This window comes from Callithrix jacchus, chromosome 1 (assembly GCF_049354715.1).
Source record: "Callithrix jacchus isolate 240 chromosome 1, calJac240_pri, whole genome shotgun sequence".
NCBI classification, from domain to species: domain Eukaryota; kingdom Metazoa; phylum Chordata; class Mammalia; order Primates; family Cebidae; genus Callithrix; species Callithrix jacchus.
The window spans coordinates 133,760,224-133,779,267 of NC_133502.1; the positions used below are offsets into that span (position 1 = coordinate 133,760,224).

At 40.2% G+C, this 19,044-nt stretch overlaps 1 long non-coding RNA gene across 1 annotated transcript; it reads right to left on the reverse strand.

Annotated features, from left to right (window-relative positions):
- Window positions 1-1,357: 1,357 nt before the first annotated feature.
- On the reverse strand, window positions 1,358-13,719 carry LOC128928726 (uncharacterized). Its single transcript, XR_008474141.2, has 2 exons — window positions 13,530-13,719; window positions 1,358-1,453 (listed from the first exon to the last, which is right to left on the reverse strand). It is a non-coding gene; the product is annotated as an uncharacterized LOC128928726 (long non-coding RNA).
- Between the last annotated feature and the right edge of the window lie 5,325 nt (window positions 13,720-19,044).

Consider the following 19,044-nt stretch of genomic DNA (forward strand, 5'->3'; position numbering starts at 1 on the left):
TGGAATTCCAGCACTGCCACTTACTAGCGGTGTGATCTTGGCCAATTACTTAAAATTTCTGAGCTTGGGTTTTTTTCTTATGCAAAATGGGTATAATATCCTAGAGTTCTTATGCCTAATGAGAGGACCTGGGTCAAGTAGCTTAAAGATAGTAAGGCCAAAAAAAGTTGGTTCCTTCCCTCTTTGCCTCTGTAAGTTCAAGTTCTCCTGCTTAGAGCAGGTAAGAGTCATGCTCTTTCCTTAACAAAAATAAAGACATGCTTCCTCCTTCCTTACAATACTTACTGTATTAATCAAGTCGCGCCTCCCCCTTCCTCACAACACTCACTGTATTAATCAAGGCGCGCCTCCGCCTTCCTCACAATAAATACTTACTGTATTAATCAAGTCGCGCCTCCCCCTTCCTCACAATACTCACTGTATTAATCAAGGCGCGCCTCCGCCTTCCTCACAATAAATACTTACTGTATTAATCAAGTCGCGCCTCCCCCTTCCTCACAACACTCACTGTATTAATAAAGGCGCGCCTCCGCCTTCCTCACAATAAATACTTACTGTATTAATAAAGGCGCGCCTCCCCCTTCCTCACAACACTCACTGTATTAATAAAGGCGCGCCTCCCCCTTCCTCACAATAAATACTTACTGTATTAATAAAGGCGCGCCTCCCCCTTCCTCACAACACTCACTGTATTAATAAAGGCGCGCCTCCGCCTTCCTCACAATAAATACTTACTGTATTAATAAAGGCGCGCCTCCCCCTTCCTCACAATACTCACTGTATTAATAAAGGCGCGCCTCCCCCTTCCTCACAATACTCACTGTATTAATCAAGGCGCGCCTCCGCCTTCCTCACAATAAATACTTACTGTATTAATCAAGTCGCGCCTCCCCCTTCCTCACAACACTCACTGTATTAATAAAGGCGCGCCTCCGCCTTCCTCACAATAAATACTTACTGTATTAATAAAGGCGCGCCTCCCCCTTCCTCACAACACTCACTGTATTAATAAAGGCGCGCCTCCCCCTTCCTCACAATAAATACTTACTGTATTAATAAAGGCGCGCCTCCCCCTTCCTCACAACACTCACTGTATTAATAAAGGCGCGCCTCCGCCTTCCTCACAATAAATACTTACTGTATTAATAAAGGCGCGCCTCCCCCTTCCTCACAATACTCACTGTATTAATAAAGGCGCGCCTCCGCCTTCCTCACAATAAATACTTACTGTATTAATAAAGGCGCGCCTCCCCCTTCCTCACAATACTTACTGTATTAATAAAGGCTCGCTTCCCCCTTCCTCACAATACTTACTGTATTAATAAAGGCGTGCTTCCCCCTTCCTTACAATACTTACTGTATTGTGCCCACTGTAGTTCTGCAGTCTCGTTCCACTTAGCTGCTGCATGGTGCCTTCATTCCAGGTGTGATAATCACAATAACTCCTTCAAGCCTGTCAATACATTTTTTTGTTAACTATATTCTTTTCCACTGCTTTCTGGCAGCCCAGCTTCAAATTATTTTGCCAATGCTCATGACATTTTTCTCTAGACATTTCTGCATTTCATATTCTTTTCCCATATGATATCTGGAACTGTCATTTTGCCCCCATCTCATTTCCCATACATTCTCACCTTTACCCCTCACTCCCCACTTACATTCTCTTACTTCCTGGAAATTTTACATCTAGATAAATTAGTTCCATATCACATCACACATGTCTTTTAGAAACATCAAATTTCTCTTTACTCATTCACTTTTCCTCTGTGAAGCTTTTAGGGTATGGTTCAAAATAGGCCATTGGTAAATATCTGCTGAATAAAAAATTAAGGAAATCTCCATTTATTCCAATCATCTATCTTTTTTGTTCCACCCTTTTCAGATTCCTTGGCTTTTACCTTCTGAAAGCTGCTATTTCCTCAATCTGGGCAAGGAAGAATAAACTTGGGTCATATTCCCCTTTCTGTTCCGCTCTCTCCATTAATAGCGTAATACAAAAACAAATCTTCAAAGACACAAAGAGATACAAGCTATTCAAAGATATAAGGCAGTGTCCTCATGTCTAACCCTCTTTTACTCAAAAAGCGCTCTACTTTCTATTTTTCTTGTATGATCTATTGTTTGATAAGACAGTATCCACATGGACAAGCCATATTTAGTTATTGGTATTCAGTTGTAGTTTTTGTAGCTGTATGGATGTGTATGTGTATATATGTAAATTAAATATTTGGTGAGTTGGCCTCATTTTCTCAAAAATTAATTTATTTATTTATATCTACCTTATTGCCATACAGGTGGTAAGGCAGACAGTCTCTGTTACAAATGGACACTCTTTCCATATAATTATGTTTTAAAATTGTTCAGTGTGATTGACCTTGTTTGGGGCTAGGTCATGCCAAACTTAAAGTTTCACAGTTTACTACTTCTGTATTAATATTCTGCTAAAATGGTGTGGCATCTTTGATTCTTGGCATTTCACCCTCATTCCCTCTTTTCACACAAAATGGCATGTTTGTATCTTGGATCTGTCATTTGTTTTTTTCCACAGAACTCTATTTGGAAGCCTCCAGCAAGGAATTTGCCAGAGATTTGATGAATCAGGTGTTGACTTTAATTGTTGCAAGACATGAACAAGACAATTAAAACCATCTGGGTAATAGCCCTCCTTCAAAACCATTTTACAGATAATAAAACCAAGGTCCAGAGACCTGATCCCGGCTGGCCAAATGACAAAGTGGGAATGGCAGAACTGGGAAGATGTTTTGATCCCCTGAATTTCAAACCAATGTTTGTTCTCTTTGTTTTTATCTTGTTACCTCTTTGGAAACCCCTAAGCCTGAAGCCTCCTTTCAACTCTTAAATGTCTGAAGGGAACTATTTCATTATTTCTCATCTTTGTTCATTCTGCTTTCATGCATAATTTTTCTCTTTTTCTTTCCACCTCACATTGTATAAATAAAAATGTCAATATATCCATGACTCTTTCTCAGCACTGCACTGCCCCAACACTGCTACTATGTACAACCTTCTTAATTAAGAGGAAACCCAAGTAAAAAGAAGAAAAATAAGAAGTTAAAGACATTTGTAAACATGGGACTTCCAGTTTCAAGATGATGGACTGAACATACAGCACACTCCCTCTCTCTTTACAAATCCAAAGACTAAATGTTTTTAAAATAAACATAATATGCATGTATATACGATACTTGAAAACAAGAAAGGTCACTTCCAATAACCAAATACATGTAGGAAATTTCTGAAATACATAAAGCTTAAGAGAAGCAACAGAGAAATTCTGCATATTCATTACAATATTTCATTAATTACCCCATGACTAAACTATAGCATATTCCTTTATATTATTTTGATAATATATAATTATGTGATATAGGCCAGGCACAGTGGCTCACGCCTGTAATCCCAGCATTTTGGGAGGCCGAGGCGGGCAGATCACTCAAGGTCAGGAGTTTGAGACCAGCCTGGCCAACATGACGAAACCCCATCTCTACTAAAAGTACAAAAATTAGCTGGGCATGGTGGCAGGCACCTGTAATCCCAGCTCCTCAGAAGGCTGGGGCAGGAGAAACGCTCAAACCTGGGAGACGGGAGTTACAGTGAGTTGAGATTTCGTCACCACACTCTTGCCTGGGCAACAAGAGCAAGACTCCGTCTCAAAAAAAAAAAAATGTGATATATTTTAGGAGCTAAGAAGAATGAGAAAAAGAGTAACATTTATATATTTAGTTCTAAAAGTAACCTTACAGATTTAGTGTTATTATCCCCACTTTACAGATGAAGAAGTAGAGTCCAGAGAAGTAACCTAAGATAAGACCTCTTAGCTAGTAAGTGACAGAATGGGGATGGGAGCATCGGTGTTTCTGGCTCTAAAGCCGGGGCAATTTCCACTACACACAGTGTCTCCTCACACAGTGGAAGGGCAGGCACTTATTGGACACTGCCATATGACAGGCATGGGACCAGATACAACATTACTTACTCACTTACTTTTTTATTTTGAGATGGAGTCTCACTCTTACTGCTCAGTCTGGAGTGCAGTGACGGGATCTCGGCTCACTACAACCTCCACCTCTCAGGTTCAAGGGATTCTCCTGCCTCAGCTTCCTGAGTAGCTGGGATTAGCAGGGACTATAGGTGTGAGCCAGCACACCTGGCTAATTTCTGAATTTTTAGTAGAGGCGTGGTTTCATCATGTTGGCCAGGCTGGTCACAAACTCCTGACCTCAAGTGATCCACCCGCCTTGGCCTCCCAACCTGCTGGGATTACAGGCATGAGTCACCCCACTCAGCCTACATACAACATTATCAATGACACCACATGCTTCAGGTAGTTTGGTTTGCCTGAGGATTTTCAAGGAAATGTTAGTAAGACAAAGATGACTAATCCCATTTATAGGAAGAAAGCTGAGGAATGCAGAGGACAAATCAGTTGACTAGAATAACAGAAATCACCAGCTCCATTTCAGAAGAGAATTCATTTAATCACCAGGTAATGGTCACCAGCCACAGTCTCACTCCAAGTCCCAAGTTGGACCTAGAGTAAACCTTTGTGTGAGGACCAGTCAGAGATTAGGATGGCAGTGCTGTGGGTCTGAAATTAACCAAGATCAAATCCATGATCTTGTTCTCATTAGAGCATGCCCTAATACTCTGGGTGATCTCATACATAAGCCACATTTCATTTCCTTGAACACATGAAATCATCACTGATGATTATGGGAATTATGACAATTCCCAGAGAAAAAAAGGCCATGAGACACAAATGCCAGTAAGTCTTCCATCCTCTAGGAAATCTCAGCAACCTCCATAAGGGCTGGCTGGTGGTATGTGGTATCAATAACTGGCTTGGAGCTCAGAAATCTCACAGATATGTCTTTACTCCTGGGAGATTTTGAGCAGGAGTTTTTGCTTTCCACTGTGATTCATCCTGTGAGCTTGGTTTTATGCAGTAGTAACAGAGTCTCATTTTAGGTCTCTCCTCAGGAAGAGAGCTCAAGAACACAGAAAAAAGAAGGAAGAAAGGAATTAACATTCATGATGTGTCTACAATGTTCTTGACTCAGTGTTCAGTGTTTTAACTATGTTATCTCATTTAATCTGCACAAAAATTTGATGAGCTAAGGCAGAGTATCTCATTTTGGCAGGTGGTGAAACTGAAAATGTGTGCGGTTGAGAAACTTGCTCAAGCTCACACAGTTAGTAAGGTCATGAAGGTTAGTAAGCTTCAACCATGGGTCTATTTGCCAATGAAATTTATACCTTTCTCATTAAATTACCTTCTATAAGATAGAAAAATTATAAAAGCATTCTGTAAAATAGCCCATCCTATATATCTATGGACTTGAATATAACAGTGAATAGCAATAAGCACATTTTGTTATTCTTCTGCTAATCTGTGACTGGAAATAATTTGATATAAAATATCATTTTGCCTTTTTGGGCAAAATTCTGTCTAAATACAGAAATATTGCATCATTATCTAGTAAATTGCTTTCTTATATACCATAGTTTATTATCTGCAGATATTGTCAGGGTTTGATGTTTGAGTCATTATGCTTATGGGATTTAATTTTTAATGATGCAAAAATTATGCACAGTATACCATCATTTCTCTCCCAAAACCAGAATCTGATAGCTAATAATTGCTCCTTACCTAGTTTGCTAACGCTTCGTGATATTAATTAGAGTGTAACTGAAATCAGAAAAGTGACTCTCTGAAAATGGCCTTTATGGATTCTGTGCTCATTTTCTTCCAGTAACTTCAAGATTAAAATTGTTAGGTACACATCAACAATTTTTTCCCTGACAAACTCTCTACAAACAAGATGTAAGGTCTAGAAAATCTGGCCAGTGACCTTTTCACTTCATGCAAGTGCAAATAACTCTGTAGTTGTATATCTTGCATAATACTAGCTACCGTAACAATAAGCCATCAAATGAGTGGCTTACCACAATAGACAGAAATAAACCTCTGTTCTCATGTTAATCCCATACAGGTGTTCCCAGCAATGGGTAACTTTCTTCCACATGGTAATTTACAGACCTAGGTTTCTTCAATTTATGGTACTGCAGTTCCCTAGGGTCTTAGAATACGCTGCCTCCAGGAGTGTGTGTACAATGTTCAAGAGAAACATACACATATAATCAATGTATGTGCAAATCAATAAGACTATCTATCTCACATGGGTAATTGTGAGGATTAAAGTCATATACATATATTTATCTTGCATCATAAATACATAAATATAATTTTAATCTTCATAAGAACCTTGTGAGTTAGAGAATATTATTATATATATTTTACAACGACGAAACTGAGTTAAAGTACTTAAACTTGCCTAAAATCACTGTTTTACAAGCAATGGGGAAAGGACTCCCTGTTCAACAAATGGTGTTGGGAAAACTGGCTAGCCATGTGTAGAAAGCAGAAATTGGACCCCTTCCTGACACCTTACACCAAAATTAACTCCAGATGGATTAAAGACTTAAAGATAAGACCCGGCACCATAAAAACCCTAGAAGGAAATCTAGGCAAAACCATCCAGGACATAGGAGTAGGCAAGGACTTCATGAACAAAACACCAAAAGCATTGGCAACAAAAGCCAAAATAGACAAATGGGACCTAATCAAACTCCACAGCTTCTGCACAGCAAAAGAAACAGTCTCTAGTGTGAATCGGCAACCAACAGAATGGGAAAAAATTTTTGCAGTTTACCCATCTGACAAAGAGCTGATATCCAGAATTTACAAAGAACTCAAACAGATTTACAGGAAAAAAACAAACAAGCCCATTCAAAAGTGGGCAAAGGATATGAACCGACACTTTACGAAAGAAGACATATATGAGGCCAACAATCATATGAAAAAATGCTCATCGTCACTGGTCATCAGAGAGATGCAAATCAAAACCACATTGAGATACCATCTCACACCAGTTAGAATGGCGATCATTAAAAAATCTGGAGACAACAGATGCTGGAGAGGATGTGGAGAAAAAGGAACACTTTTACACTGTTGGTGGGAGTGTAAATTAGTCCAACCATTGTGGAAGACGGTGTGGCGATTCCTCAAGGCCTTAGAAATAGAAATCCCATTTGACCCAGCAATCCCATTACTGGGTATATATCCAAAGGACTATAAATCGTTCTACTATAAGGACACATGCACACGAATGTTCATTGCAGCACTGTTTACAATTGCAAAGACCTGGAATCAACCCAAATGCCCATCGATGATAGACTGGATTGGGAAAATGTGGCACATATACACCATGGAATATTATGCAGCAATCAGAAATGATGAGTTCGTGTCGTTTGTAGGGACATGGATGAATCTGGAGAACATCATTCTCAGCAAACTGACACAAGAACAGAAAATGAAACACCGCATATTCTCACTCATAGGCGGGTGATGAAAAATGAGAACACATGGACACAGAGAGGGGAGTACTAAACACTGGGGTCTATAGGGGGAAAAGGGGAGGGCCAGCGGGAGGGGGAGGTGGGGAGGGATTGACAGGGGAGAAATACCAAATGTGGGTGAAGGGGAGAAAGCAAACAAAACACACTGCCCTGTGTGTACCTATGCAACTGTATTGCATGCTCTGCACATGTACCCCCAAACCTAAAATGCAATAAAAAGAAAAAAAATAAAAATAAAAAATAAAAAAAATCACTGTTTTAGTGTCGATGACTGCTATGATAAATTACCACAAATATGGTGATTGAAAACAACTGAAATCAAAGTGTCAGCAAGGCCATGTTTCTCCCAGAAGTTCTAGGAGATAATCCATACCTTGCCTCTTACGGTATCTGGTGGCAACCAGAGTTCCTCGGTTTATGGCTACCTAACTCCAAATCTGCCCCAGTCTTCACTTTGCTTTCTCTCTCTCTCTCCCCCACCTGGCTGTGTGTGTGTGAGTGTGTGTGTATCTGCAAAGTTTCCTTCTAATTCCCTCTTAAAGGGACACATATGATTACATTTAAATCTCACCCTAATAATCCACAATAACCTCCCCCATCTCAAGAACCCTAACTTAATCATGTGACAAAGATTGTTCTTTCACATAAGGTAACATTTACAGTTTCCAGGAATTAGGACATGAATACTCTTTGAGTATTCCTTTTCCAGCCTACAGCAATCACCCAGCTGCCACATAGCTGGTCAAAGAACTGAAGCCAGGAAGCCTGCTCCATAATCCAGAATCTTAGCCATTTGCTAAACAGTTTCCCTTAGCCATACACCAAATCAGCTGTCATAAAGCAGAAGTCATGTGATTATTTCCAAAACCAGAAATTAATGACAAAATAGAAATACAGGCCTTTCCCTCCCCCAAATATAGTGCCTTCTCTCCACCAGTCTGGGCCTTATTTATTTATTTTTTTTAATACTTCAAGTTCTGGGATACATGTGCAGAATGTGCAGGTTTCTTACATAGATATACACATGCCATGGTGTTTCACTGCACCCATCAACCCATCATATACATTAGGTATTTTTCCTAATGCTATCTTTCCCCGATCCCCCCGCACCCTGACAGACCCTGGCATGTGATGTTCCCCTCCCTGTGCCCATGTGTTCTCATTGTTCAACTCCTACTTATGAGTGAGAACATGCAGTGTTTGGTTTTCTGTTCCTGTGTTAGTCTGCAGAGAATGATGGTTTGCAGCTTCATCCATGTCCCTGCAAAGGACATGAACTCATTCTTTTTTATGGCAGCATAGTATTCCCTGGTGTATATGTGCCACATTTTCTTTATTCAGACTATCATTAATAGGCATTTGTGTAGGTTTCAAGTCTTTGCTAATGTCAGTAGTGCTGACATAAACATACATGTGCATGTGTCTTTACAGTAGAATGATTTATAATCTTTTTGGGTTTATACCCAGTAATGGCATTGCTGGGTCAAATGGTGTCTCTGGTTCTAGATCCTTGAGAAATCACCACACTGTCTTTCACAATGGTTAAACTAATTTATACTCCCACCAACAGTGTAAAAGCATTCCTATTTCTCCACATCCTCTCCAGCATCTGTTGTTTCCTGACTTTTAAATAACTGCGTTCTAATTGGCATGAGATGGTATCTCATTGTGGTTTTGATTTGCACTTCTCTAATGACCAGTGAGGATGAGATTTTTTTCATGTTTGTTGGCTGCACATAATGTCTTCTTTTGAGAAGTGTCTATTCATATCCTTCACCACTTTTTGATGGGGCTGTTTTTTTCTTGTAAATTTGTTTAAGCTCCTTGTAGATTCTGGATATTAGCCCTTTGTCGGATGGATAGATTGCAAACATTTTCTCCCATTCCGTAGGTTGCCTGTTCACTCTGATAGTTTTTTTGTTGTGCAGAAGCTCTTCAGTTTAATCAGGTCCCATGTGTCAATTTTGGCTTTTGTCAATTTTGGCTGTTTGGTGTTTTAGTCATGAAGGCTTTGCCCATGTCTATGTCCTGAATGGTATTGCAGTTCTCTTCCAGGGTTTTTATGGCTTTAGGTCTTACATTTAAGTCTTTAATCCATCTTGAATTAATTTTTGTATAAGGTGTAAGGAAGAGGACCAGTTTCAGTTTTCTGCATATGGCTAGCCAGTTTTCCCAACTGGCTGCACTCAACATTTTTTCCTTCATTTCAACCTTGGTGAATCTGATGATTATGATTATGTGTCTTGAGGTTGCACATCTTGAGGAGTATCTTTATGGTGTCCTCTGTGTTTCAACATTTGAATGTTGGCCTGTCAACCTAGGTCGGGGAGGTTCTCCTGGATAATATCTTGAAGAGTGATTTCCAACTTGGTTCCATTCACCCCATCACCTTCAGGTAGACCGATCAAATGTACATTTGGTCTTTTCATATCGTACCATATTTCTTGGAGGCTTTGTTCATTCCTTTCCATTCTTTTTTTAGTCTTGTCTTCACACCTTATTTCATTAAGTTGATCTTCAATATCTGATATCCTTTCTTCCACTTGATCAATTGGGTATTGATACTTGTGTATGCTTCACAGAGTTCTCGTGCTGTGTCTTTCAGCTCAATCAGGTCATTTATGTTCTTCTCTAAACTGGTTATTCTAGTAGACAATTCATCTAACTTTTTTAAGGTTCTTAGCATCCTTGCATTGGGTTAGAACATGCTCCTTTATCTCAGAGTAGTTTGTAATTACCTTCTAAAGCCTACCTCTGTCAATTTGTCAAACTCATTCTCCATTCAGTATTGTTTCCTTGCTGGTGAGGAGCTGTGATCCTTTGGAGGAGAATAGGCATTCTGATTTTGGAATTTTCAGCCTTTCTGTGCTGGTTTTTCCTCATCTGTATGGATTTGGTCTTTGATGTTGGTGACCTTTGGTCTTTGATGTTGGTGACCTTTGGATGGGGTTTTTGTGTGGACATCCTTTTAGTTGATGTTGATGCTATTCCTTTCTGTTTGTTAGTTTTTCTTCTAACAGTCAGGCCCCTCCATTGCAGGTCTGCTGGAGTTTGCTGGAGGTTCACTCCAGACCCTGTTTGCCTGGATCACCAGCAGAGGCTGCAGATCAGCAAAGATTGCTGCCTGTTCCTTCTTCTGGAAGCTTTGTCCCAGAGCGGCACCCACCAGACGCCAGCTGGAGCTCTCCTGCATGAGGTATTCATCAACACCTGCTGGGAGGTGTATCCCCATCAAGAGGCATGGGGGTAAGGTACCCACTTGAGGAGGCTATCTGTCCCTTAGCAGGGCTCAAGTGCTGTGCTGGGAGATCCACTGCCTTCTTCAGAGCCAGCAGGCAGGAATGTTTAAGTCTGCTGAAGCTATACCCATAGCCACCCCTTCTCCCAGGTCCTCTGTCCCAGGGAGATGGGAGTTTGATCTGTAAGACCCTGACTGGTGCTACTGCCTTTCTTTCAGATATGCCCTGCCCGGAAAGGAGGAAGCTAGAAAGGCAGTCTGGCTAACGGCAGCTGTGCTGAGCTGCAGTGGGCTCCACCCAGTTCAAAAGTCCTGGCGGCTTTGTTTCCACTGTGAGGGGAAAATCACCTACTTAAGCCTCAGTAATGGTGGGAGCCCCTCCCCTGCCAAGCTCAGGTGTCCCAGGTCAACTTCAGACTGCTGCACTGGCAGCAAGAATTTCAAGCCAGTGGATCCTAGCTTGCTGGGCTCCATGGGTGGGATCTGCTGAGCTAGCCCACTTGGCTCCCTGGCTTCAGTCCCCTTTCCAGGGAAGTGAACAGTTCTGTCTCACTGGCATTCCAGTAACCACTGGGGTATGAAAAAGAACTCCTGCAGCCAGCTCAGTTTTGTGCTTGAAACCCAGGGCCCTGGTGGTGTAGGCACCCGGGGGAATCTCCAGGTCTGCAGGTTATAAAGACTGTAGGAAAAGCATAGTATCTGGGCTGGAATGCACCATTCCTCACAGTCCCTCACTGCTTCTTCCCTTGGCTAGGGGAGGGAGTTTCCCAACCCTTTGCACTTCCTGGGCGAAGCAATGCCCCACCCTGCTTCTGCTCACCCTCTGTGGGCTGTACCCACTGTCTAACTAGTCCCAGTGAAATGAGCCAGGTACCTCAGTTGAAAATACAGAAATCACCCACCTTCTGCATTGATTTTGCTGGGAGCTGCAGATCAGAGCTGTTCCTATTCAGCCATCTTGCCAGTCACCTGGGTCTCATTTTTATAATATTAACATATTATTCAACCTATAATTTTAAAGTATTAGGATTATAATGTAAGGTTCTATGATATAAGCCCAAAGTAAGAAGCAAACATTTTTGTCCACTTTTGTCCCTAAATAGAGAAGTGAAACAACTAACAGGTGAAAAAAAGAAAAGATGTAGAAAAACAGCAAAAGATGAACAAAACAGAAACTCTATAATCTCAACGTGATAACAGAAAATTTATTTTAGTCATTAGATTCTCCAAGGTCAACACAAAAGAAAACATATTGAAGGCAACTAGACAGGAGGGCCGGGTCACCTACAAAGAGAACCCTATCAGGTGAACAGTGAACCCTTCAGCAGGAACCTCACAAGCCAGAAGAAATAAGGGGTCCATATTCAACATCCTCAAAAACAGAAATTTAAACCAAAATTTCATATCCAGCCAAACTAAGCTTCATAAACAAAGGAGAAATAAAATCTTTTTCACACAAGCAAATTCTAAGAGAATTTGTTACCGCCAGACCTGCCTTACAAGAAGTCCTTAGGAAAGTACTAAACACAGAAACAAAAGACTAAAACTTGTTACCACAAAAACACACTTATGTAAACAGTTCACTGACACTATAAAGCAACTATACAATCAAGACTACTTACATAGACCTAGCTAACAACACAATGACAACATCAAATCTGCACATATCAATATTAACCTTAAGCATAAGTGGGCTAAATGCCTCTACTTAAAAGGCACAGAGTAGCAAGCTGGATAAAGAAACAAGACCCACTGTATGCTGTCCTCAAGAGACCATGTCACATGCAATGACACCATAGACTCAAAGTAAAGAGACAGAAAAAGATCTATCAAGCATATGGCAAACAAAAAAGCAGGGGCTGCTATTCTTATTTCAGACAAAACAGACTTTAAACCAACAATGACCAAAAAGAACAAAGAAGGACATTCATTACATAATGAAAAAGGGTTCAATTCAACAAGAAGACTTAACTATCTTAATATTTTTGCACCTAACACTGGGGCACCCAGATTCATAAAACAAGCTTTTAGAGACCTATATAAGTTTGTAGATAATTACAATTAATAGTGGGAAACTTCAATACCCCACTGACAGTGTTAGACAGATCATCAAGGCAGAAAACTAACAAAGATATTCAGGATCTAATCTTGATACCTGACCAAATGGACCTAACAGACATCTATGGAATTCTCCACCCAACAACACTAGGCAACACATTCTTCTCACCTGTACATGGCACATAATCTGAGATCAACCACATGCTCAGCCATAAAGTCATTCTCAACAAATTTAAAAACAATAAAATCAAATCAACTGCACTCTCAGACCACAGCACAGTAAGAATAAAAATCAATACCAAGAAGATCTCTTGAAAACATACAGTTAGTGGCCAGGTGTGGTGGCTCATGCCTGTAATCCCAGCACTTGGAAAGGCCAAGGAAGGAGGATCACTTGAGCCCAGGAGTTTGAGACCAGCCTGAGCAACATGGTGAAACCATATCTCTATGAAAAGAAATTCAAAAATTAGCTAGGCATGGTCAGAATAGCTATTATTAAAAAGTCAAAAAACAAATGTTGGTGAAGTGGCAGAGAAAAGGAAATGCTTATACACTGCTGGTGGGAATATAAATTACTTCAGCCAATGTGAAAGTAGTTTGGAGATTTCTCAAAGAACTTAAAACAGAACTATTATTAAACCCAGCAATATCATTACTAGGTATGTACCCAACAGAATGTAAGTCTACCATTTTACCATAAAGATGCATGCATGTTACCAGCCTGGACAACATAATAAAACCCAGTCTCCATTAAAAAAATAATAATAATAATAATAATAAATTTTAAAATTACCTGGGCACAGCGGTGTATGCCTGTAGTTCCAGCTACTTGGGAGGCAGAGGTGGGACAATCATTTGAGTCCAGGAGGTCAAGGCTGTAGTGAGCTCAGATCACACCACTGCACTTCAGCCTGGTAACAGAGTGAGACAGGGTCTCAAAAAAGACAAAACAAAAGAAAAAGACGCATACATGTGTATGTTTACTGCAGTACTTTTCAAAATAGCAAGGGCATGAATCAACCTAGATGCCCATCAATGGTAGATGGAATAAAGAAAATATGGTATATACGCACCATGGAATACTATGAAGCTACAAGAATGAAATCATGTCTTTCACAGCAACATGGATGTAGTTGGAGGCCATTATCCTAAGTGAAATAATGCAGAAAACCAAATACCACATATTCTCACTTATAAGTGGGAGCTAAACAATTTGAGTGCAATATAAAGAGGGGAAAAAAAGACACCAAAACCTACTTGAGCATAGAGGATGGAAAGAGGATGAAGATCAAAAAGTTCCCTATTAGGATCAGGCTCACTACCTGGGTGATGAAAACAATTATACCAGCCGGGCGCAGTGGCTCAAGCCTGTAATCCCAGTACTTTGGGAGGCTGAGGTGGGTGGATCATGAGGTCAAGAGATCAAGACCATCCTGGTCAACATGGTGAAACCCCGTCTCTACTAAAAATACAAAAATTAGCTGGGCATGGTGGTGTGTGCCTGTGGTCCCAGCTACTCGGGAGGCTGAGGCAGGAGAATTGCCTGAACCCAGGAGGCGGAGGCTGCAGTGAGCCGAGATCATGCCATTGCACTGCAGCCTGGGTAACAAGAGTGAAACTCTGTCTCAAAAAAAACAAAGAAAAGAAAACAATTATACCAAACCTCAGCCACAGGCAATTTACCCATGTAACAAACCTGCACATACAACCTCCAACCTAAAATAAAAGTTGGAAGAAAAGCAAGAATATTTATTTTACTTAACTTATACCATTTTGAAAAGGAATCATCACTATGGTGAGAGCTAGAGAAAATAAAGAACTAAGTCTCTGCTCTGTCAGGTTACCCCAGGGGAAAAATTACAGGTGATCTGCAGTTTGGTTAAGCATGTGTCTATATGCGCGCATCTGTGCATGCCTCCAAGCTGTCATCTTTCTCCAGCCACAGAGCTTCCCCTGGGATGAGAAGTCTGCGTGGCCAATAGGACACATCAACCCAGAACCCTCACTCCCCTGTAAGCAACCTCTGTGGTCCAAGACCGTAGAATCCTTTCCCCATAATGCCCTCAAATAACTTCTAGGCCCTGTACAGTTTTCCTTCCCAGGTCCGTCCTCTAGAGTACAAACTGTACCAACAGAGTGCACAGCCCTCGTCCTGAGATGGAGAGACAGAGGGTAATTATTTGTGGAGCCTGAATGTATAACGTAAATAACATCTAGGCCTCTGTTTGCATCCTTGTCCTGGACCTCACAAATATTTGGGAAAGACTCCCAGACCAGAGAGATGGACAAGAGAAGAGAGGAAATCTTCTTGTCTCATAGCTCATAATCACCTTTTTTCTGTTTACAAGTCTTCAAAGAATAACACAAATTCCTTAAATGTCCCCATCAAATGAATGATTTCCTAAAGGTGAAAATGATCATTTGCTATCACATTTCAATGTTTCCTTAGTAGACATTAAATTACCCACATAACACAGTGAGAGGTCTCGATGAACCACACTGAAGAGCTCCCAGATCCCTTTTGTAGCCGTATATTCCGTTGCATTCCATTCAAGGACCATGGAGCGCTGATCATGTCAGCAACTGCTTAGGCAATAAACAGCCATTTAAGCCACATCATCTCTGTGTCACTGAAGTCCAGGGAAATAAGACAGTGAAAGCACTGCTCTGAAATCGTGTTTCCTGGAAGTTAATTTCAACAGGTACATTACTGAGTAATTTTGAAAGGAAATCTGGAGATGGGAAAGTTTTCATATCAGATATATTTGAGGTGAAGTTTAGCCCTGAGACATGAGAACCTCACTCATGTACACAAGCCTCTGGGAACCTCAGGCTCCTCACCTGTAAGAAAACACGACCTACTTTACCAGGCTATTATATAGGTCAATGATGAAATATGTAGCCTATGTACAAGAGTCTCTGGCACTTCCCAGGGGAACAATAAATGTTCATTCTCACAGTTCCCTTTTATCTCCACTGAGACTGTCTTTGTCATCTGGATTCTCTCTCTACCTTTGACAAACTCACTTCAATTTTTCAATCTGCAACTAGTATTTGGTTTCTGAATATTTCTGTCCTCCAACCTACTTTGGATTCCATTACTGTTTTTGATTCCCTCTCTGTGCTTCCTATCTACTTACCCGCAAGGAGTCAGCAAAGCAAAGGAGGAAGAATAAAGAATGGGAGGAAGGTGCACTCCCCTTTATCACTGCCTTGTCCAAACTGCCATTGAGAGTTCTTGATGAACTCTCAGATCAACGCCAGTGTCCACTCACCCTGGATTCAGTTTATACTTGCAAATTTGCATAACAATTATAGCTACCAGGAGACATGTGACTGCAACATGCACCATTTGCAAATCTTTGCAATGGAGAATCACTTTTGCAGTTGATGGAAAGGAGAAGGTAGGGGAGTTGGTCATTTACCATAATGACTTTTTCATGATAAGCAGCCAGCATCTATGATTATTTCCAAAGGCAGTGAATAGGTTCAAAGTCCTACATTATTGGACTTTAATTAGGAATCTAGTTTGCATACATTTTAAATGTTAATCACTGTTCGCTAAGCAGTGAACTCAGATAGGTCACCCACAACTTACTCTCTCCAGAAAAAAAAAATACCTTCTGTTTCTTTTTGTTGAGATGTAAAGTACTGTGGGGCAGTGGCATGAGCCTGCTTCTCAAAAGAAAATGACAAAGGACAGGCAGAGTTCAGAATCATGACCCAAAATTTTGGGATTTGCAAAACTTGCTATAGTTAGCTGAATTCTTACACCCACCCTCCTTACTCCCAAAAATGTTGTAGAATATATATTGCCGATAAATTTCATTCATGTTGAAGACTATTAAGGAGCCTCTGCACATAATCTGAAGCACAGTGGCAAATGCAGAAGCAGAGTGGAATATTTTCGGCCTAAAATTAGTCTGAACTTGAGCAGGTCATTTCAATAGGGAGCACTAAACCTGGTCCATTGCCCAGTTTTACCACCTGGCAGAATGAGAAAACCAAAGTCAAACATAACAACAGTATTTTGTTGGATAAAATTGTCCATTATTATAAAACTGTGTCCTTCCTACTTTTCTGATATTAAAATGGCCCTTATTTTATAAAATTGGTTCTTAGTAGATGGTAGTCACAATGTTGTTGATTTTTAAATAAATCCTTGCTTAGTAAAATTGAAAAATCCCTGATAGATTGGTAAAATTCTTACATCTGGAAAATACTGAATTAGTACATCGCTAGTCCTGCTGTTCATCAGGCAAAAGCATGCTGCACAGGTCAGCGAAAGACCAGCATCCTGGCTTTGACCCTGCTGTTTTATGGTCTTTCATTTCTGTCCAAGACAATGTTTAAAAATCAATATTTCTCCATTTCCTGACTCTCCTGTTGATGAGAAAGGACAAACACTTGAAAAAAAAAAAACTCATGCAAGGTGCTTGAAGACAGAAATTATTTTCTCAAAGTGTTTTAATCATGCTGTTGAAAACCACTTCCTCCATTGGCCTAATCACATAAATCACAGTAAAAGGTTAAAGACAAAGTTCAATTGTACCAAATTGCCTGTGATGGTTTCTTAGAAATGGATTACTTTCTATTAAAAGGGGAAGTCATTCTGCTACCCATTGGTCTGCCTAGGTGGACTCTGGATTGTAACTTTATGTTTCCTATCCAGATAATGTGCATAGATGTTTGGAAGGCAACAAGTTTAATTTCTATCAACATTTGACTCAAACCTAAATGTTGAATACAACTTTCATGAAGTGTAATTACATATTATTAGCACGAGGGGGCAGTAGCCAGATTTCGTAAAAGGAAAATGATGCTAACATGATCTAATTCCGTTACTTTCTCTTTGATATACTATTAATACCACCTGAAACAGATTTCCTTTCTATTATTCAGGGTTTTTAGATACTAAGCATTGTGAATAGAAAAATGTATCAGAAATACAATTCATGTATTTTATAAATATATTATGTTAGCAGATATATTGCAGTGATTCTTAAATACTAACTTCAAAAGGGTGACAAAATAGAAAGACAAACCGAAATTTCCAGCCTTGGGAATCAGGAGACCAAAGACCTATTTTTTCTCTGGTGCAGCTGCTTAGATGAATTACCTGATTCCCTTGAGCCTCACTCTCTTCACCTCTAAAATCTTTTTTTTTTTTAATTTCAACAAATTTAGTTAAAAGATCTAATTGACTTTCATTAGTGATTCATGAATTGGGCACCATCTCATCTAATGATTTAGAAAAGGCACTACAGGCCGGGCACAGTGGCTCATGCCTATAATCCCACCCCTTTGGGAAGCCAAGGCATGCAGATCATGAGGTCAGGAAATTGAAACCATCCTGGCCAACATGGTGAAATTCTGTCTCTAATAAAAACACAAAAATTAGCTGGGCATGGTGACACATGTCCGTAGTCCCAGCTACTCAGGAGGCTGAGGCAGGAGAATTGCTTGAACCAGGGAGTCGGAGATTGAAGTGAGCCGAGATCAATCCACTGTACTCCAGCTTGTTAACAGAGTGAGACTCTGTCTCAAAAAAAAAAAAGAGAAAATGCACTCTATTGGGCATGGCAGAACATTCAGTTTTCACAAGTTACCTTGAACAGGAACAAGGAAATAGCATAATACAAAAGAAAAAACAGATTGGTGAACATAAGGTTACTTCAGGTTACCTTCTTTGTAAGAATTAAAGCAGAGGGTACTTCCTTATCATGCTGGCTAAAACTGACCTGTCTGAGTATTGCAGCTGTCATCTCTCTCTCCTGATTTCTCAGAAGGTTGAATAACAATTTCAATTTGGTGATTGGAACCTTAGCATGAGTGACCCCATTTTGCTTTGGTCTGTTCTGTTGGGGCCTAATGTCAGAACTCACTTGAAAACAATGGCTTCTCATAAATTTTATCTAACAAAAGTATGTGTTTGGCCTGAAACACATAGTTCTGTTTATTAAGCATTTACTTTATGCCAAGTATTGTGCAAAGTATATCACAAATATCATCTTATTTAATCCCTACAATAATGCTATGAAGTGAATAATGTTCTTAGCCCCACAAGACTCAGGAAATGGATTCTTAGAGAGGGTAAGTGGGACAGAACTAGGAAATGGGAGGTCAGATTTAAACCCGAGTTTGGCTAACTCTAAGCCTACTGCATAGGACACTATACTGCTCATCTTGCTAAAAGTTTCTTTTCCCAAGGAGAATTACTTAATTTGAACTAAGTGGTTTATACAAAATGACAAAAAACCTACACACACACACACAAACACCTCAGAATTTTCCTCCCTTTTTTGTTG